Here is a 21871-nt window from a genome sequence, read left to right as displayed (position 1 = left end):
TCTGAGTTTAGGGATTACTCCTGACAGTTTTGGGGGACCATTTATGGTGTGAGAGATTAAACCTGGGCTGGCCACATTCAAGGGCAAATGCTCTACTCAATGTACTATTGCTCTAGCCCACTTTGTACTTTTTTACACATGAAAAACACCCTATTTAGCTGCAAAAGTTCATCACATCCTGGTTTTTCCTTAATACCAGCATTAATTTTTTAAAAAAGTTTTATATAATGAACATAACCCACATTCTCTGAAAAAATAAAAGGAGGGGCAATAAAACCTATGACCATTAGTCACTGAAACTTATTTCTAAGCATGATGGATTGGCTGGTACTGAATAAGTCTTCTGCTATAGACAATTTAAAACAGGTAGAAAAATCCTGTTTCGGGGCCGGAGAGATAGCATGGAGGTAAGGCGTTTGCCTTTCATGCAAAAGGTCATCAGTTCGAATCCCGGTGTCCCATATGGTCCCCCGTGCTTGCCAGGAGCAATTTCTGAGCATGAAGCCAGGAGTAACCCCTGAGCACTGCCGGGTGAGACCCAAAAACCAAAAACCAAAAACCAAAAAAAAAAGAAAAATCCTGTTTCCAGATGTCCAACCCCAGCTCCAATGCAGGATTATGCTCTTCGGGCGAAGGCAGTCCCCCTGGTTCTCCTTTGCTGAGTCTCTGCCTACAGGACCACTCAGGACTGTGCCTCAGAGAGAGGCAAAAGGTACATGACAGCACAGCAGTGAGGGAAGAGGACAGAGGGACAGTCAGACTGTTGGGGCAGCTGGAATTCACAGATGATCAGACTGGAGAGAAATGCAAGAAGATGCCGTTACAGAAATGTGTCCAAGGAAGTTCTTGGTATTTGGCAAACTGCTAAGTTGCTCTGTGCACAGAAAGACCCCATGAAGTGTGGTGGTGAACCATTCTAAAGTTGCAAATTAAATAAAGATTCTGGATGTGTGAACATGCTGAAGAATGCTGGCATTCCATACGCCAGAGTGGATAAAGCTCCATTCTGGGTAAAACATGAACCTTCAGTTGAATCCTCAAAAATGCTAAAACTTGGAATGTTCTATACCACAGTATAAAGTTTACTCTACTCTAAGAAATGCCCTAACATACTCACATGAGTAAATTTCAGACAATAACACTAATTTATATTAATTATACATGGACTAAGTCCCCTCCAACTAAGAGGCAGAGATAACTGAACTGGATAAAACTACAACAACAACTTATATTATTTACCAAAGTTACTTGTAAATTTAAAAACACAGATAAATTAACAATAAAATGCCATATGGAGGCATATGTAGATGCACAAATACACATTTCTCATAAGAAAGCTGGAGTGGCAATACTAAGGCTAGAATGGGCCAAACGGGAGAATATCACAATTCTAAAGAAAGATTTTTTAATGATGAAAGTTATTTCAGGGATAGGAAGAGAGCTCAACGGGCTGGAGCACATATTCTATAAGCAATAGTCCCACTGAGGTTCAACTGGGTTTCAATCCCAAACTCTGTAGCATTCCCAGAGCCTCACAAGGTAAAACCCCAGCACACTGCGTATAAGCCAGGTATGGCTCCCAAAGAAACAAACAAACAAACAAACAAACAAACAAAAGAACCCAAAAGTCAACTTACCCAGAAGACATAACATAAATGTGTAGTTGTCTAATGTGAGAGTTTCAAATATACATGAAATATTCTCAATATTAACTCTACTACTTTCTCTATGAAAGAAAGTCCTCTTGATCTCTTCACATGAAGGCAATTCTGACACCATATGTTTTTTTCATGTAGACTTGGTGTATTAATGGTTAGGAAGATAGTATAGTGTGTATAATTGCACAAGGGAGACCCAGGATTAATTCCCAGCACCCCATAAGGTGCCACATCCCATCATGAGTAATCCTTGAGCAAAGATAGCTGTGGACTCACCTCCTCAAAATTTGGAGGCATAGCCTATAGCCACGATGGCGAAACTATGGCAATGCATGCCAGCTGTGGCATGCGAAGGCCTTGCAGCTGGCACGTGGGAAGGTCCATAATTAATAAATTTATAGAGTTTTAAACACTAAATTTTTTTTTTTTTTTTTTTTGGTTTTTGGGCCACACCCAGCAGTGCTCAGGGGTTACTCACGGCTGTCTGCTCAGAAATAGCTCCTGGCAAGCATGGGGGACCATATGGGACACCGGGATTCGAACCAACCACCTTTGGCCCTGGATCGGCTGCTTGCAAGGCAAACGCCGTTGTGCTATCTCTCCGGGTTCAGATACTAAAATCTTATTATTAAGGTTTAATTGACGTGCTGGCACTTTGAGGAAATTCTTTTGTTCTGTGCGGCAGTTTGGACACTCGGGCTCAAAAAGATTAGCCATCACTGGTCCATAGAATACTTATATGCCAATTACATTAATATTTAGTATTCCTTAATGACACTCTTACTAAAAGATATTGATGTGGGGCTGGAGCAGTGGCGCAAGCAGTAGGGTGTTTGCCTTGCATGCACTAACCTAGGATGGACCGCATTTCAATCCCCCCACATCCCATATGGTCCCCCAACCAGGAGCGATTTCTGAGCGCGTAGCCAGGAATAACCCCTGAGTGTCACCGGATTTGGCCCAAAAAGCAAAAAAAAAAAAAAAAAAGATGTTGATGTGAATATAATGTATAAACATCTCTATCTGAAGTAGTGTACATGAAATAATTACCAGAGACAATGCTTTTAAGTATTCTTTCTATATTATTTCCCCCCCAATATTTATTGAGGTTTTATGATTGGCAATACTGTCAATGCCGGTTTCATGCCTACATCATCCCAATACCTAACCCAACAGCAGAGAGCCCACTTCCCTCCACCAATGTTCCAAGACCCTAAGTTTCCAACAACATTATCCAGAAAAAAAATTTTTCCAGCACTTCTTGGTAATACTAGATGTGGCATAAATGAAATATGACAGAGGCAATGAATAGTCTCTAAATCTATACTCAAATATTGTAGAAAGAATTACTGAAAGCATAAATGTGAAATAATGACATTGACAGGTGCTGAGCTTACTACGTCTGAAATAGAGTTCTTTGAAATGCAATCGTTAACAAAGTTTCTCTGAAGGCAATGATCTAAGGATAAACCAAGTCTTGAAGAAAAAGAAAAAAAATCTATTTGCACAAGAGAAGGTAGGTCACTTCAAAACCAGGGCAAAGACCACAGGTGACTTTGGACATTAAGAAGTCTTAGGGGAGGGTGGAAAGAAGGGGAGGGAAACAGAAGGAAAAGGACAGTCACTGAGAAGGAAGGCGGTTCTGTTTCTTCAAACCTGTTTTTATTCTAGGTTTCTGCACTGGAGATATAGCTTTGCTTTGCTTTCTTTCCCATATTAAAGTTTAATTAAAGTAACTACAACTTTTTTTTTTGAGACAATGCACTTTCTGTCACTCCCCTGGTTCATTATTACCACCGGTTTATTGAATATGATTCCAGAAATGCTACATACACCAAGATGTATACATGAAGGAATGTTCTAAATACACAAATTTTTTTATTTCTATGATGTCAGTGTTGTAATCCTCTGTTCAATGAACATTTATCCAATACCCTTTTTACTTGGTACACCTTGGCGGAATATACCACAACCTATATAATCAGTCATTGCAAATGTTTCTAGACTTTTCTATCCTAAATAGTGCTGCGGCAAACACTCTTGTTCACAACATTTAGCGTACATACATGAGACTGCTAATAGAATAACTTTAAGTAAAGCTGCAGAGTAAACAAAGACCTAAATATAAACTGAACAGCAGAAGGGAAACACATATGTCAGTGTATATGTGAGGTATCCTGCAGGTGAGAAAAACAGCTAAGACATGTATAAACTGGAAAGGCACAGGAGGGAGTTTACTGAGTGTCTTCTAAGTTTAATCCATTTTCTGGAATAAGGTTTTCAGAACAGATGTAGGTGATGGATTTGAGAACAGGACCTGGGAATATACAGAGGCAAAAGTGGGTGCTCAATTGGGAAGGGAGAGCAAAGAATCCACAAGGCAAAGAGAGGCTCTTGCTGGGAGCGGGAAGAAGGCCACACAGGCTGGGTTCAACCCAGTGCTGACTTAAGAGTGTCCCGAGAGTGCACTTGAGAGCAGCACTAGAAGCAGCATCAATAGGACAAACATGATGAAACGGATTTGAGGAATCAAAGCAAAAAGAGCTGGAAATTGCTTCTTTTGGATAAGGCTCATTCATATGTTGGGGACAGAAGAATAACAAAAAGACACAGCATTTTTCTCTCTTTCTACCTCTCAACTTCAATCTGTAAGTTCTTCAGATCTTTCAGGCCTAATGGAAAATGTATCTACTGCAGGTACAGAATGTTCCATGGTCGGTCCCCATTAGTTAAGTGGCTTCTGCTGCCAGGCCAGGAGGTAATATAGCTGGTTGACATGAAGTCAGATTATTTTTAGGTCACTTCTGTTTTATAATCACAATGGAGAACCAGAAAATTCACACTTAAAGTTGTTATTCAACTATTTAATAGTCTTTTCTTAATTTTCAATTTCCAACCCCCAACTCAAATTCTAATTTTGATAGTTATTTATTAATTTTTAGTATTTATCTTTTTTTAAGGAAAAATGACCTAAAATTAAATAAGACAACTTGCAAATTACTTGGGAAAGTAAGTTTTACATTGGGGGTAGTGGTCCTAGCTTAATGCCAATCAGAAACAGCAAAAAACACATGTTTGTATGTATAAGGAATTTTGTGATTTTTGGATTAAGTATCTACTCCAGGACACAAGAACATTCAAACACTCAAAAGGACACATGCACATCATTATATATTGCAGCACTTTGTACAACAGTTAATAGATACAGTTAGCCTAGGGGCCCAACAATGATGAGTGGATTAAGAAGATGTGGTACGCACACACATATATAACGAAATACTTCAAGCAACAACAAAATCTCATAGTTTACTGCAACTTGGGTGAAACTGGAGGATATCGTGTTAAGTGAACTAAGTCAGAAGGAAAAGGAAATATGCAGGATAGTTGCACTTTGTTGTGATATATAGAAAAACTGGACACAGAAGGAAGACTGTATCACTCTTGACCCCATAATATAGGAAGAAGATGGACAGGAAGGGAAAGAAATTGAGGCAAGTAAGAAGTAGCAACACATGGGAAGTAATGAGGGGCAGGGTCAAGGGTCTTGGGGACAGTTACTTACTGAACCTCAGTTATATCCTGTCTAGTTAAATCCAAACAACACTGGAAGCAGGAGACCCAAACTACAACAACCAAATTCAACAGGTGCCTTTGTGGGGCAGAGAGGAACTTAGGGACACTGGAGGTGGGGCTGGTAATGTAGCATTGTTTGCCTAAAGCTCAACAATGAATCACTTTGTAAATTGCAGAGATCTAATTAAAAAGTAAAGCAAAACAAAAGCAAACTATGACTTTGCTGAAAGAAATAAAAGATATAAGAAAATGGAAACAAAAACACAAGTGAAATTCACTTTCAAGTGTGCTTAATATTAATTCACTCAAGACACAGCTGCCAGAACATGTTTTTTTAAATAGGAAAAGGCTCTATTTTTCTGTGTGTATGAGAATGTACATTACAAATTGGTTTAACAATAAATTGAAAACAACTGAAATGCTGAAGATTAGAACGAGGAAATAAATTGTTGAATGTTTGTACAAATGTATGTGGATAAATCTCAAAAATAACATTGCTCAAAAATCTGCAAAGAGGATGAAAGAGAGAGACTATGCATGCCCGGCATGTGGCTCTTGCTGCTGTGAACCAGGTTCGAACCCCACCACCACATATATTCCCCCCAAGCACCACCAGAGGTCACTCCTATCCTATCTAGAGAGCCAGGAACAGTGCCTGAGCACCATGGGGTGTGGCATCCCCACAGAAAACTGAACAATGTAGTTATAAAAGGGGACCCCTAAGGAAGTGAACAGGGTCAGAATACTCATCTAGTATTTAAAAAAATATCAAGACAGCTAAAACAATAAAGCACAAAATGTGCAAGAAATGGGTAAACACTACTCTTGGGAAAACCAATTTTTTTTTTTTATTTTGAGAGGAAAAGGAAAGGAAACAGGATCAAGAGAGAAGGAAGAAATGGGGGAGAGAAAGAGGGAGAGGGAGGGAGAGACAGAATGTACATGGGTGTAGTTTTGTTTATATGGGCCAAAAAAAATTACTGTTTCACTCTTTTTGTTTTGTTTTGGGGTCACACCCGGCAGCGCTCAGGGGTTACTCCTGGCTCTATGCTCAGAAATCGCTCCTGGCAGGCTCAGGGGACCATATTTGATGCTGGTATTCGAACCACCGACCTTCTGCATGCAAGGCAAATGCCTTACCTCCATGCTATCTCTCCGGCTCCCTGTTTCACTCTTTTATTTGGGGGATTGGTGTATACTTATACATATATACCTATAAGGTGTATGCCTTATACGTCCGATCCCTGGCATCCTATATGGTTCCCCTGAGTCCACCAGGAGTAATTCCTTGGTGGAGAGCCAGAAGCAAGCCCTGAGCTGCTAAAAGGGCTGCACTGTTGGCAGGTAAGATAATGGATGGGCTGGTGAGAAGGTCAAATAGATAAAGGGGCACTGAAGGCTTATCACTATGGATGAGGCTGGACGAGACATGCAGGTATGAAGGCTAAGCAAACAGAGGTGCACTCAAGGTTCACAGCCATGGAGAGAGCCACTACCAGACCATCCGTTCCAGACAACAATGAGAACATGGGCTGAGGCTGGTGAGCTGAGGTGAGCACCAGGCTGAGGAGCACAAGGTGGTGGGCCCACATCACATGTTGGCCTTGGAGGCAGGCTGGGTGAAACAAAGCAGGAGGGAGAGATCCCTAAAGGGGAAAGGTACAGAGCACTTAAAGAAGTCACAGGAGCTGATCAGCCTGTCCCTAGGAGAGACGGCAAGGGAGGAAGACTAGGTAGGAAGACAAGACTGTCGGTGGGGTGCTGGGGGTGTTCCCTCTGGCTCCTGATGGTTAAGTCCAGAAAATCTTCCTGGAGGTTGATGCCTGATACAGACACACACAAACATGCTGGGGCAAGCAGGGGGCAGGCATGTGAAGGGCCATCAGTAATGTGCTACTCAGAATTGGGTGTAGCCCCGAAGGTTCTGGTCATTGTGTCACTGATCCCCAAAGCACTGCTCAAGTCTCACACAGTCCTGACGTGCACTGAAGGCAGGCAGGTCACTGTGTGATGAAAAATGGCAGAGCACCTGTGCTTGGTGTTTAGGTGCGGGCACCAGCTTGGCCCTTACTTATCTCTGGGCTCCACACTCTCCCTGCTCACTCCTTTCCTCCCCTCTCACAGAGGCCAGTGAATCCCTACCACCGAAACCCAGGGCTCTCAAAAACAAAGCCTGCAAGCCACAGGCTTGCAGAGCTGAATCAGGAAAGTGTAACATGGAACAATCATACTAAATATAGAAAGATCTTCTGACTCTGCCTAAAGGGGAAAGGCAGTCTGGGCGATCAAGGGGGCTTGCCATGGTACAGAATGGAACAGACATGGATGAACTCATCAGCACGACTGCAGGCCTGTATCGTAAGGCCTGCAGATAAAGTTATAAATATATATACACAGCCTGGGCAGAAAGAAGTTCTCCACTCTTTGGGAATAACACCAACTTGAAAAGTGTCTGTGAGACAACAGACCATGGATGGCCCTAAAGTACCCACTCAGGGAAAGGCAGAGATGGGCTGGGAAGTGGTTAGATATACTGGCATAGAGGAAGGTAGGCAAAGAAGGCCTGGCAGAGTCCAGGAAGACTGAAGTATGCATTCGAGGAAGAGCAGAGGCAGGCATTCCACAAAGAAGTAACAGCAGTAAAGAGGCTGTCTTGCTTCTTGGAATGGCCACTGGCCAGTTGGGGGTGTCATTGCTATCAACTCTTCTTCAAAGGAATAGTGACATCCAAGCAGAGAGAGATGAAGTAAATTGCCCCAGGAACATGGCCCCTTGGTCAAGGTGGGGTCCAGAATCTGTGCTCTAACTCCAGAGATGCTCAGAAACAACTAGATGGGCTGTTCAGAAATACTAATCTGGCAACCAAGAGAGAGGTGAGAGCTCTGAGGATTAGTAGCTTCTGCTGAAATCACAACTGCATAGGGCTTGAGGAGAGACTGAAATGCAGAGATCAGGCCACAATGCGTTCCTGGAAATAGATATGTGAAGCAGACAGCAAATAAGAAAGGCAGGTCTAAGGGGGTTGGGGTGGGGAGGAGGACAGTCAGTACTTTGCATGCAGGTATTTTGTAATAGGTACTGCTTATGACCCCTGAGCTCCAACAGGAATAGTTCCTAAACACAAAGCCAAAAGCAAACCCAGAACACAGCTAGATGTCCCCCAACCCCCACAAAAAAATTACAAACATGTTTGTAATGTGCTTAAAAATATTATTTTTAAAAAAAGAAAGAAAAAAAGAAAAAAGAAAAGCAGGTCCTCCAAACATGAAATAATGCTTTGTTGAACAGTGGCGAGGACTGTTTTTTTCTCATCAAGCATAAGGAACTGTATAAGGAACTGATTTTCCCAAAGGACATAAACAAGAGCAAAGTTTTTACTTCGTTTGACAAAAACATGAGGAACCATCCAAATAAAGACCCAAAACTCTTTAAGTATTCAGTAATCATTTATATTAATCCAGTTTCAACCACTTCCTCTGGGGTTAAGAAGAGTGGAGCTGGGCCAGAGGGCCTTGCACATGGCCAACTTGGGTTTGATCTCCGGCATACCCTGTGGTTGTATAGTGTCCCCTCCACCAGGACAGCAAAGCCAGAAGTAACTTCTGAGCACCGCTGGGTGTGGCCTCAAAACAAAAACAAAGAAATAAAAAAGAAGGGTGGAACTTTTCCCAGCAGGGATGGAAGGCACAGGTGGGACCCACTTTCCACTAGCCACTGGCCTGTACATACCTTTGGCATCTGGAAGAAAACCAGAGACCCCCCTCTAAAAAAATCTGTAGACAGAGGGAAAAGGTACCAACTGCAGACAGTGGCCTGGCCTGGGCCCTGAAGTACGAGAAGTATAAGAAAGGGAAGAGAAAGAAATCCTAGCAACCCTCAGGACCAGGTCAAGGCTGAAGGATTCTTTGCTGTCAAAAGGCAAGGGAGGGCCAGAGAGAGACTGGGCTTAAGACTCTTGCCATGATTGAGGCTGATCTGGGTTTGAACCCAGGTACACCAAGGGACACCTGAAGCCTGTCAGGAGTGGTCTGGGAGCAGAACCAGGAAAGCCCTGAGCACAGATGGTTGTGATCCTCCAACAAAGCAAAAACGCAAGGGAGAGAACTCAGCTCATGAAAAAGGTGGCCGGAGGCAAAGTCATTTCAGGGGGGTTAAGGCAATAGACAGGCAGAAGTGGCCTTTAGTGGTTGGTAGAGAAGCAAGTGGGCAAGCAGGCAGGGCTGGGGAACAAAAGATCTAGAATGACACTCAGAAAGGAAGGTGCTATGAGGCGTGTAAAGCCTGAATTTGCAAGCATGTCTCAGAGCCTGCTATACGCCCAGCCCATGACATTCAGTCACTCTCTCCATGTCCCAGCCCAGCTTTCCAATGCCCTCATGACAGGTGTCCCCCCCCCCCCCCCGGAAATGGGGACTACCACAGCTCCACAGGAATGGGAGCAGATGGCTGGAGAGGAAGGAAACAGGTACAGAGAGGTCAGCTGGCTTGAGGTCAGCATGCCAGAGGGCAGTAAGGGCCAAAGTTCTTCAGCAATTCACAGTGCAATTGAGAAAGATGAGAGTGTTAGGACAGAAAGCAACAGCCAGCATCAGAAACTCACCAGGGCTACTCCTTCTTCCTCTCCATCCCTACCCTCTTCCCTTCCCACCCACCCCCACTTCCCTCAACCATGTCCCCTGCAACTCACTCCTGGTGGCCCCCCTTCACCAGTTTTGCTGAGGAAGGGTCTGAATATAATGCAGTATACCAACAGTTACCGCACTCATCCCTGCAGTCATGATGCAGAGATTGCCATTAAGCTCCTTTGTGCTTTTGTCCTCCATTTAACACAGTCCCCCAGAAACCTCCACCTCCAGTTCAGGTGACCACTGACCAGTCTGCTCTCACTGGGGCTATGCCTTTTCTAGAATTTTATGTAAAAGGAATCCTACTGTAGGTATGGGGGGTGGGGAGCATCTGTGTGTTGGGTATTGCTCCAGTATTGTTCGAGTATTGTTCCAGGATCACTCCTGGAGGTGCTCGGGAAACCATATGGGATGCCAGAGATCAAACCTGGGTTGCGCTGGTCATTTGCATAGTAAAAGTCCTGCCTTCTGTACTATCCCTCTGGCTCCCATCGTGTGGCTTTTATCATGGCAGAATGTCTCTTTCGATTTCTACCATGTCCTGTAGATAGATCAGCACTGGCACCACAGATGATACAGGCTTAGACAGGCATCTCCAGGAGACCCAGTGTGAGCATCACAGGGTATGACTAGACATGCTCAATGGTCTCCTCCACAACCATCCAAGTTGCCATAGTCTGTGAGTCCACTCCTGACTGAGAGGCTATTCTGCCCCACATGATAGGGATGCAGCCCTTTTCATCACCATCTTTTCTGGTATATAGACCACTTTTTAACTCATGAAAAACCCCTTTCTATCTGCGTGGAAGAATGTTCAGAGGTGCCTATGCCTGTGGTCACACCTCATGGAGAAAAACCATGTGCAGGAGGAAAGAATGAATCTACATTGAGATAGTGAAGGTGGAGCCAGAGACACACAAATACAGATAGAAGGATGACAGAAGGGAGACAAGATTCCTGGAGGTGCTGAGCCTCCTGTTCTAGACTCTGGACTTGCTAACATCCCTGACATCTCTGCTGTGAGTTACTCTCTATGAAGCACCCTGCAAAGTTTTCCTTTGCACACACTGGTCCCTGATATGGCTGGACAAGTTCACCTTGAAAACTTTGTCCAGATGTCCCTTCTCCCTGCAAGCCTATCACTCCTCAATCCTGTACCACCATACAGATATCTGACTTCAGGAAGAATCTGGCTAAAGACAAGCATTTGGGATCTCTAAAGATATGCCCAGAACTTAAAGCCTTTGATAGTAAAACAAACAAACAGAGTTCAGTATAAACCAAAGACCAGAAAAGGCTCAAAATCTAAGCTAGACTGAAGAAGACCAGACACCAGTGTCCATTCTAAAACTCTAGCTAATAAAGATATTAGAAATACCAGGTATTAGAAAATGGGATACAGAGGAAGATAGGCTGAAATATGGATTAAAAAGAAAGGTTTCCTTTCCCCCTTGCTCAGTCACACAGAGCTTCTTCCACCTTGACATACGGAGAAGCTGACTTTCCAAAGAATAAGGCAAAAGGACAGGAGGCGCCAGACTTGAAGTAACCATCACAGAAAGAGATTCAGTAAAGATGGAGCTTCTGCACATAGAGCCTATATTCTGTCCAATCAGGGAACTTGTCAGCCTGGCTTGTAACCTAAGGGAGAGTCTTGGAGGATCACTAAGGAAAAACTGAAAAGAAATGAATTCATGGAGCCCAACACTTGGCAAGAGACTTCATGAACCAGGCTATCAGGAGCACTTTAAAGGGAAGCCAGCCTAAGCAAAAAAGAGCTTCAAATACATTCTTCTGTCAACTCTCTTTTAAACATGACTCTACCAAAGACCACCAAAGATCCACTCTGGCAATAAACAAGGAGGAAAGGAAAAAGGAATGAACTGAGAAAAAGCAGAGAGGAGAAGAAAGCTCGCAAATGTCAAAATTATTAAGTCAAGGAAAACAAGTCTATTACCAAGAGAAGAAAATAGTGTGTGCAGAACAGCAGAGAACAAACGTGAACACTTGAAAAATAGAACGTAAGAGCAGAAATGAAAAATTCATCCAAAGAGTTGGGAAATTTCAAAAACTTTCCTAGAATCTGGAGCAGAAAACACAAAGAAGAGGACAGTGGGAAAAAACCATCACAGAATGAGCTCCGTGTTTCATAAGTAGAAAAACAAAACAAAACAGAATGTGAAGAGGATGACAACATTCAAAGTAGTTTAAGAAACCATTCAAAGGGGCTGGGAAGGTGGCGAAAGATGTAAGGTGTCTGCCTTGCAAGCGCTAGCATAGGATGAACCAGTTCAATCCCCCAGCGTCCCATATGGTCCCCCAAGCCAGGGGTGATTTCTGAGCACATAGCCAGGAGTAACCCCTGAGCGTCAAATGGGTGTGGCCCAAAAAGAAAAAAAAAAGAAAAAGAAAAAGAAACCATTAAAAACAGACAAGAAGAATGACAGCGTCCACCAAGAATTCAGATAATGGTTTTAAAAAGAAACCCAAAGAGTCACACCCTCTGTACACTTAATCGCAAATGAGCTGGAATCACACTAGAAACACCGGAGGAAAACAGAAAGAAAGAACAGGGGCACAGACATGCATTTAGTGTGGTATTGGTCATGGTAACAGCCATGAAACAAGCAATAATTCCCAGGGGCAGTGAACACAAGCCAAATGGAGATTTGTAAACCCTCCGAATTTTTTTATTCCAGGGTAAAGATTAACATAAAGTCATTGTAAAACAAACTGTTGAAGGAAGTAAACAGTGTCATCTATGAAAAAGGACAGGAAGAGCAGGGCTTTCAGTTGGGAAGGGTAGGAGATGAAACTGAGGGGCATTTAAGTGATATCTGTCTGCTATTTGGATTTTTAAAACTTCGGCCTTTTCTCCCTCCTTCCCTCCCTCCCTCTCTCCCTCCCTCCCTCTCTCCCTCCCTCTCTCCCTCCTTTCCTCCTTTCTCCCTCCCTCCCTCTCCCTCCTTTCCTCCCTCTACCCCTCTCCTTCCCTCTCTCCCTCCCTCCTTCTCCTTTCTCTCTCCTTCCTTCCTTCCTTCCTTCCTTCCTTCCTTCCTTCCTTCCTTCCTTCCTTCCTTCCTTCTTTCCTCCCTCCCTCCCTCCCTCCCTCCCTCCCTTCCTCCCTTCCTTCCATCCTTCCTTCTTTTTCTTTCTTTATTCCTTCTTTATTTTGGGGCTCCACCTAGCAGTGCCCAGGGCTTACTCTCGACTCTGTACTCAGGGATCACTCCTGGCGGTGCTTAGGGGATCACTTGGGAGTGGAACCCAAGTGACCATGCGCAAGCCAAGTGCCCTACCCACAGTGCTATCTATCACTTTCACCCCTAACAGCAGACTTTTCACATAGAATATTTCCTTCTCACTCCCCTGCTTCTCTGAAAAATCCTTCAATGTATCCAGAGAACACCAAGTAGATAAGATTCAGGCAACCTTTGTCAATGATAGCCAGGTAGGGTTAGAGATGAGGGTTTAGAAGGCAAAGGAACACAGTGACATGTAGTTCTAATAAGTATGGCAAAGACTGGGTGTAAATAAACTGGACACAATTAAAAATATTGGTGTTGGGGCCGGAGAGATAGAATGGAGGTAAAGCATTTGCCTTTCACGCAGAAGGATGGTGGTTCAAATGCCGGCATCCCATATGGTCCCCCAGCCTGCCAGGGGACCAAAAAAAAAAATTGGTGTCTATGAAGACAAGAGCAATGTTATTTATGTTATTTATATTGTCTTATAAGTGTAAAATATATAGTAGCAATAATTAGTTCCTATATGTTCCCAAATTATTTACTATTTTAATATGCTGTTAATGCTACTACATACCTATATATGATATGTACATATATATGTTTGCATGTGTGGATATTACAAAACATGAATTCTGTCCAAATGTTAACTTCATTTAAAACTTGGATTACAAATAATTTTCTATGGTGTTCCATTTACAATTGGGTCTAAAATAAGCACATTACTAATCATTCACTTTTTTTCTTTTCCACATATTTTACTCAGTAGAAAGAATTAGTGGGGATGTTCAGAATTAGTGCTTTACCAAAGTGGAAGAGGTGATAACGTACTTTTAGCAAAAATAAAAAAATTATTTTTAAGGACCTAAGTTGAAAATGGACATGACTAACTACATAGTTATCTTTGCTGAGAACATTGACATTTACAGAAAGAAGAAAGGTTAAAGCAGAACAGAATAAACTATTCATTACCCCTTAATTGACTCGATAAGCATTGTTTTATATATATAAAATAATTAGGTTAAAATTAATTTTCACCCAAGGACAAGGCTAAAATGGAGTTGATTTTATAGTATAGACTGAAGAACATAAAATAAGAAACATTAACCTTACCACCTTGTGAACACTAAGATTTATTAAAATGGAAATGTGTAGTGGATAATGGTATAAGAATGATATACATAATGATATTTCCATCAGCAAACTGGATGCTACATTAGATACATTAGAACTGACACTGCTTCATATTAGAATACTCAAAGGCAAACTCAGTAGCTCCTCTGAAAAAACTTATTTATTTATTTATTTTGGTTTTTCGGTCCATACCCATTTGATGCTCAGGGGTTACTCCTGGCTAAGCGCTCAGAAATTGCCCATGACTTGGGGGGACCATATGGGATGTCGGGGGATCGAACCGTGGTCATTCCTTGGCTAGCGCTTGCAAGGCAGACACCTTACCTCCAGCGCCACCTCACCAGCCAACCTCTGAAAAAACTTTAAAAGGAAAAGATACAAAGACGTGCATCTACAAAATCTAGTAAGCAAGTTTTCACCAAAATCATAAGTCACAAACTGCCATCAGAGAATCCTTATTGCCAAAGATTCAAAGACCCACACAGGTATGGTAGCAATTCTCTGTAACATTACAGTTCTAGTGTCCTGTTAAGATCCTCACTATGATGGAGCACTAAAAACTAAACGTTGAACTAAAAATAACTAGTTGGGCAACACACTCAACCGAATAATCGCTTTTTAAAAATTCTGAAATTGGCCAGGAATATAATTCAGTGGTAGAGCACTTGCTTTGCATGTGTGAGGTCCATAGTTAGATTCCTGGTATGATTTAAAAAAAAAAAAAGTTAACAAATCGTTTCCCAATCAATGTCGGTAGAAACCACCAAACACTGAGCCAGGAGTGGCTACTGAGCACCGCAGGTTGTGGTGCTCAGTAAAAAACCAAAAAAATTAATGATGATGATGATGATGATAGGGGTCCAGAGAGATAGTACAGTAGATTGGTAGCTTACCTTGAATGAGGCCAACCTAGGCTCAATCCCCAGCATCCCATATGGTTAACCAAGCCCACCAGTTGGTTCCTGAGTATAGAGCCAGGAGTAACACCTGAGCACCCACTGGCACGTGATCCCCAAACCAAAAGAGGATGATGATGATGACAATAATAATGCACAAAACTCAGAAATTAAATTTCCTTCATTAACCGTAACAGAGTAAGAAAGGCAGAGGGAATGCTGACAGATGAACAAAAGCTTTTAAGATAACATTACATGGGGCCAGAGAGAACGCACAGCAGTAGGGCATTTGCCTTAGACGCAGAAGGACGGTGGTTCGAATCCTGACGTCCCATATGGTCCCCCAAGCCTGCCAGGAACGATCTCTGAACATAGATCCAGGAGAAACCACTGAGTGATGCTGGGTGGGACCCAAAACCCCCCCAAAAAACCAACAACAACAAAAAGAGCTGACTTTGCATGCAGGAGGCGCAGGTTCAGTCCTGGGTATTACATGGTCCTGTGAGCACCACTGGGAAGAGTACTTATCACTTCTAGGTGTAACCTCAAAACTCAAACAAACCGACCAAAAAATTAAAAAATAGAAAAAAAACAAACCTCCCACAAAAATAATGTTGTGTGAATTATAACAAGGGAAATATTGTGAGACTGTATAAGAGAATAGGAGAATGTAATCTGTCCAGCACATAATCTGGGAAATAAATGATAAAAAAAAAATAGGAGTAAAGTAAGGCATCTATGTCAACTTAAGGAAAATTCAGTTTTACTTTTCAGAAAGTCATTTATGCAAAAACAAACAAACAAACAAAAAACAACCTCTTTTAGTGATGTAAATAGTCTTATTTAAAGAAATTTACTTGGGCCTGGAGAGATAGCACAGCGGCGTTTGCCTTGCAAGCAGCCAATCCAGGACCAAAGGTGGTTGGTTCGAATCCCGGTGTCCCATATGGTCCCCCGTGCCTGCCAGGAGCTATTTCTGAGCAGACAACCAGGAGTAACCCCTGAGCACCGCTGGGTGTGGCCCAAAAACCAAAAAAAAAAAAAAAAAAGAAATTTACTTAAGGGTGTATGTGGGGGCGAGGAGAGATAGTACATAGGTAGGGCATTTGCTTTGCATACAGCTGATCAGATTTGATCCACACCACCTCCTATGGTCCCTGAGCACTGCCAGGAGTGATACCTAAGTGCAGAGCGAGAGCATCACTGGGTATGGCCCCCAAACAAAAAACTTTAAGAAATTTTTTTCAATTTTGTCTAAATTTGAGTCCAAAATGCAATTTAGCAGGAATGATCTAATAAGTTGATTTGAAATTGTCAATTTGATTCATCACAAAAAATACTTTTTAAACAAAAGAATATATATTTATTTGGTTTTTGGGTCACGCCTGCAATGCTAAGGGGTTACTCCTGAGTAACCTCAAAATCACTCCTGGCAAGCTCGGGGGACCATATGGAATGCCAGGATTCAAACCACTGTCCTTCTGCATGCAAGGCAAATGCCTTACCTCCATGCTATCTCTCTGGTCCCTACAAAAGAATATTTTTATCCTTACTTTAAACTTATTTTATGCCTCTTATGAAAATATACTTTAAAACATATATTAGTACATAAGCTCAAGTATAACTCAAAGCCTACTTTGCAATTCTAAAGATATTTAAAGTATTAAAAATTTGTAGAAGAACAGATCTTCTGTCAAAGAAGCAAAGCTGACTTTCTCTGTCACCCTTTCTAAGAACCCTGAGAAAATGACATGTCAATTAGATAGCAAACCCATTTCAAAGTCTGCAGGACAATGTCACTAATTGGCAACAATTAGTATTGAGACAATGTTTAATGAGAGAGTTCCTTGGGAAAGTGGGATTATCTCAGAGTGAGCCCAAGAGAAGTCAGGATGAATGGGCAATTTAGAAATTACTATCAATGTGTCATAAGATACTTCCGCAGTGCAAAGAAACTTCCTTCCTGGAAACCTACCCAACATTCTGTTCTGTGTCTGTCCAATTTCACCACGTGGACACAGGAAATGTGGCTCTGATACCTGTGTTTAGAAAACGCTGCAGAACAGAACCCAAGCAACCAAGAAGGCATTTTCCTGCTTGAATTGACTAACTATAACTTTGGTGTTTCTTCTTGCTTAGTTAGCCCTTCATCTTAGTTTAGCAAATGTAATTAGCCTTTCAGAGGGCTCTAGGGTCAGGAAGTCTTAATCGGAATTATAGGTCTTTACAAGTAAATGTCTTTTTCAACTACTGCCAGCCTCATTACTATTAAAAATCTTTCAATTTGTCAAAACTCAATCCTTCTATTTCAACTTCCTTTTAGACTTGGGAGACTTAATTACTAACCTGCACTTGCTCTATATGTTTTAAACATGCATCTTCCTTTATCTGTTGAATACATATACATACCATTTTTTCTGTGCACAGTTTCTGGGACCCAGGGACCCATTCTTCTCCTTCCCAAGTAAATGCCTCTTGTAGAGACACCATGAGTTCTTTCCATACCTGAGTTTCCCTTTAAAATAGCACCTTGTAGTTGATTTCTGGGATAAAATGTACTTCAAAGTGAAGTTTAGAGACACTTTTTAGGAAAACCAAGAAATCAAATGTGAGATTTAGAGTAACTTCATAGGAAAACCACCTCAACTTTGGATGCAGCATCTTTTCCTAAACTGCAATGGTAAAAACCCCAAGGAGGAGTAGATTTCCATGCCTAAAATATACACAGGAAAGCACTAGACTTACTCCCCAGGTTACAACCCCAAAGTCTTGTTATTTTAGTCTAATCTAAAACAATTATCATTAAGCTCATTTTTTTTTATCTTCCCCCAGCTGAAACTGGTAAACAATACAAGCAAAGAAGGAAAGGAAACGAGTCTGGGAATATATGGAGACGTGGAATAACAGTGGAGCCCGAACAAGAGGCAGGAGTTGGACAAGAATGGTGAGTGCCACACTCACTCCCTGTCCACAGATACCCCAATAGCATTAAGGAAAAGTCTCAGAAGGGAAAAGAGAAAACAAAAACACTCAAATGTGTTTTCACATTTGTTTTTAACATGTGTTTGCAATCTTACGAACTTAAAAAATTTCAAATCAGGTGAAAGCCTGCACTAGCAAGAACACTTCTCCCAAATACTTTCAGGCCCCTTTCATGGTAGGACACTCATGAAATGTATTTTTTGCTCTCTAGAAACTCTGGATTTATAATTCTCAATGACGCTCCCTAAACGTGGCCTGGCTACAACAGGGCTTGAATGTGCTGTGCCCGAAGGCACTCACTGGCACTCTCGGCTCTCAGTTAATTTTGGACAAAAGAGTCATTACCTCACCGAGATGTTTCTGATAGAATAAATCACGGTGTTTTTCTTGAATGCATTTGTAATGACAGAACAGAAACTACAGTAACCCTTCTGCAGAGTCTTTGGCCAATGAATGTCCTTTGAGAACAGGCTCTTTATTAAAAACAAACAAACAAACAAACCAAAAAAAAACAAAAAAAACTACCAATACCTATAAAGGTAGTTATAAAAATGTCACCATTTTAAGGCAATAACACAGCTCTGATGGAGCGGAGGATTAGTGGATAAGAAATAATCCTGTTTTGAGAGTTGTGGGTCATGTTTGACCACAAGTAGTCCCCCTCCCCGCCAACTTTCCCCCAAGATCCAGATATAAATCCAGGCTTTGTGCTCCCTCTGCTGGCTCTGGAGCTGCTGAGCCCATACTGGAATACTTGTTTGTCCAAAGTGCCCATGAGAGGACAATGAAAGGCACTGGCATGTCTCTTATAGAATCTTTCAGATAGAGCCCTGCCTCCTTCTGCTAGCATGGAGGACATGATGAGGAAAATGAACTTGAGCCAGATGGGGTGAGGCAGGAGGTTGAGAAACAGAATGATTCTGGTCTTGACTCCCAACCCAGTACTCCCTCGAGTCCATAAAGATCTCATGGTTCAATAAGATAGTCACTGGATGATGCTGTGTGTGGCCTGGAAGCTGAGTTCACTTTTTGTTTGTCTGTTTTTCTTTTGGGGTCACACTCATGAACAAGATAAATGTCCTGCCCCTGTGCTATTGCTCCAGCCTCTAAGCTCTTTCTTAGGCCACTTGCAGATTTGCTTTACACTAAAACATAATTGCAAGATGCTGTGGGCATTTGACCTGGACTCAGTACAGACCAACTGGATTCAAAGGATGCCAACAATTCTAATTTTCTCTGAGAGCACCTTGAATTAAAGTGACTTATTACAAAGTTTCCTAAAAGAATGACTATTTAAATTTCTTCTACTGTTTTTCTATCATTTGCCCCCAAATCAGAAGTCACAACCACTATACCTTTAGGTCAGTTAAAAAAAAAGCAGCCATTTTTGTCACTGATAATGATAAATAGAACGAGAAAGGTACCCTGTGTACCCTGTGGTGTGCCTAGAACATAACCAGTACAGGGGAAAAGCACTAGAGAAATCAGTGTAAAGACTCATCTATGGGGTCAGAGTGAAAGCACAGCAATGGGGCGTTTGCCTTGCATGCAGCTGACCTGGGACAGACCTGAATTTGATCCCCGGCATCCCATATATATGGTCCCCCCGAGCCTGCCAGTGATTTCTGAGCACAGAGCTAGGAATTACCCCTGAGCGCTGCCAGGCGTGGCACAAAAAAAAAAAAAAAAAAAAAAAAAAAGAATCATCTATGGTGGGGATTTGAGGGTAACTAATTATAGAAAAGAGAGCTGGGAAGCAGGAACATGTTCAAATTCCTCCTATCCTCCTCTGTACCAAACTGCTTGGATATTCTGTTCATCTATTTACATAGGATACTCATACTGCCAGCACCTAACTTCCACCTTCTGGAAAAAAAAAAAGAAAAGAAAAACATTGGGCAAAGGATAACATAAAAACACAAAACTGTTTTATGTCTTATAGTTAAGCTAAGGGGGTGGAGATATATCAGATAGGGCACTTGCTTTTCATGCAGTTGACCTGGATTTGATCCCTAGGACCCCATAATATTTGTCTGAGACCCTCTAAGTGTGATCCCTGATCACACAGCCAGGAGAAAATCCTGAGCATCAATCCCTGGGTGTGACTCCCCCAAAACATTTATGCTCAAGTGGGTTAATACATTTCTTACTTTTAGCAAACTCATAAATGCTCACTTCCCACAGCTTAAGTTAGTATTAGATTCCCATGACTTTTGCATAATGGATGTATTTATTTGTCAAGGGGTCTGTGTGTGGAAAACTGAAAACATGAGCTCTAGTCTGATAACAATACTATTTAGACAGATACAAACAGTCTGGGTTTAAAGAATCTAATCTATACAGACAAAAAGTAAATATTTATTAAGCTAGATATGCAAGTCTATCTTTGCAGAGAAGAGACATTTGTTTCTTGATGAAAGATAAACTGTTATCTAAATATGGACAATTTTTATTCAAAGTGAAGTTTAAAATCTGTATTCCTTTTGAAAACACAAAACGAAAGACATCAATTCTTATCTCTGTTCTCTAGTAGAGATTAGTTTTTATTTTCATGGAAGAGAGTTATGTCAGAATCTAAGCAGGAAGACAATGTTAAAATGAATACAATTTCTCAGTTATGCAGTGATAGCCTTATATGACAGCACAAACAGAAAATGTCAATGTTTTTAGAAAGGAAAAAGTAGCCTTAGTTAAAATTTAGCCTTAGAAAATTAAGGGGTGAATGAAGAGATAGTACAAGGGTAAGGCATTTTCTTTGCATGCAGCCAACTCTCATTCTTTTCCTGACACCTCATGGTCCTTTGAATACCAGTAGGAGTGACCCCTGAGCACAGAACCTGGAGCATGCTCCTTCCCCCAAAAAAAAGAATTCAGGGGAAACAGGACACATAATTGTGAATTATAACTGTGCAATAATGTTGTTCATTTGTTCTCAAGGAACTCAATAGCTATGCTCATAAACTATGCTCATAAACTGATTTTTCAACTGAAATTACAGATAACAATAATCTTGCTCTAGATGTTATAAAAAAAAAGAACATTAGGATCATCGAGACATATTTGTGCCCCAATATGCTTCTCTTACTAACTTCATTTTACTGATATTCAGCTCCCTTATGTGGAGTGATGATACGATGGGGGAAAGCTCCAAATATGCTAGCTGTGACAGGCAAAGGAGACAAAGAATGTCAAGACTCTTCACAGGAAGCTTAAGGACAAGGCCCAGACCATTCTAGATGATCTGTATGGAGGTCTGGGAATTTCTAGCTCCCTGCTGTAAAATCTGGAGGATGTTAACAACAAACTTTGGCTTTTATTGGGGAAAGGAGGGTACCCAATATACCCCTGCTCAGGGGTTACTCCTGGCTCTGCACTCACAAATCACTCCTGGTGATTTGTGAATCATATGGAGTGCCAGGGATCAAACTTGGGTCAGTTGAATGAAAGGCAAGTGACCTACCCATTGTACTGTCTCTCCACCCCCAAACTGACTTTTAAAAACTATAAAACCAAACACAGTACTTCTCTGAGCTGGCAGAGCACAGGCCATCTACTAGGACACAAACCTGGGCAAATCACCTCAAGTTACAGTTATACTAGAGTTAGTTAGATGGATGTCCTCAAAGCAAGGAAAGTGCTCTGAGACAAAAAAGTCCAGGGTGGAAGGTAACCAAATTTGATGAGAAATTCAAAGCAAACCGTGTGCTTCAAGGCATGTCATGGTTCTGAGATGCCTTGGTACTACATAAACCTTTGGA

The 21871-nt window shown here is 41.7% G+C and overlaps 1 protein-coding gene across 2 annotated transcripts in view; it reads right to left on the bottom strand.

The window, feature by feature from the left end:
• The window catches only part of DYM (dymeclin), a 340760-nt gene that overhangs the window by 131676 nt on the left and 187213 nt on the right, over positions 1-21871 (bottom strand). The window lies entirely within an intron of this gene.

Source organism: Suncus etruscus, chromosome 10 (genome assembly GCF_024139225.1).
Source record: "Suncus etruscus isolate mSunEtr1 chromosome 10, mSunEtr1.pri.cur, whole genome shotgun sequence".
NCBI lineage: Eukaryota > Metazoa > Chordata > Mammalia > Eulipotyphla > Soricidae > Suncus > Suncus etruscus.
This window is presented reverse-complemented; position numbering and strand designations above follow the sequence as displayed.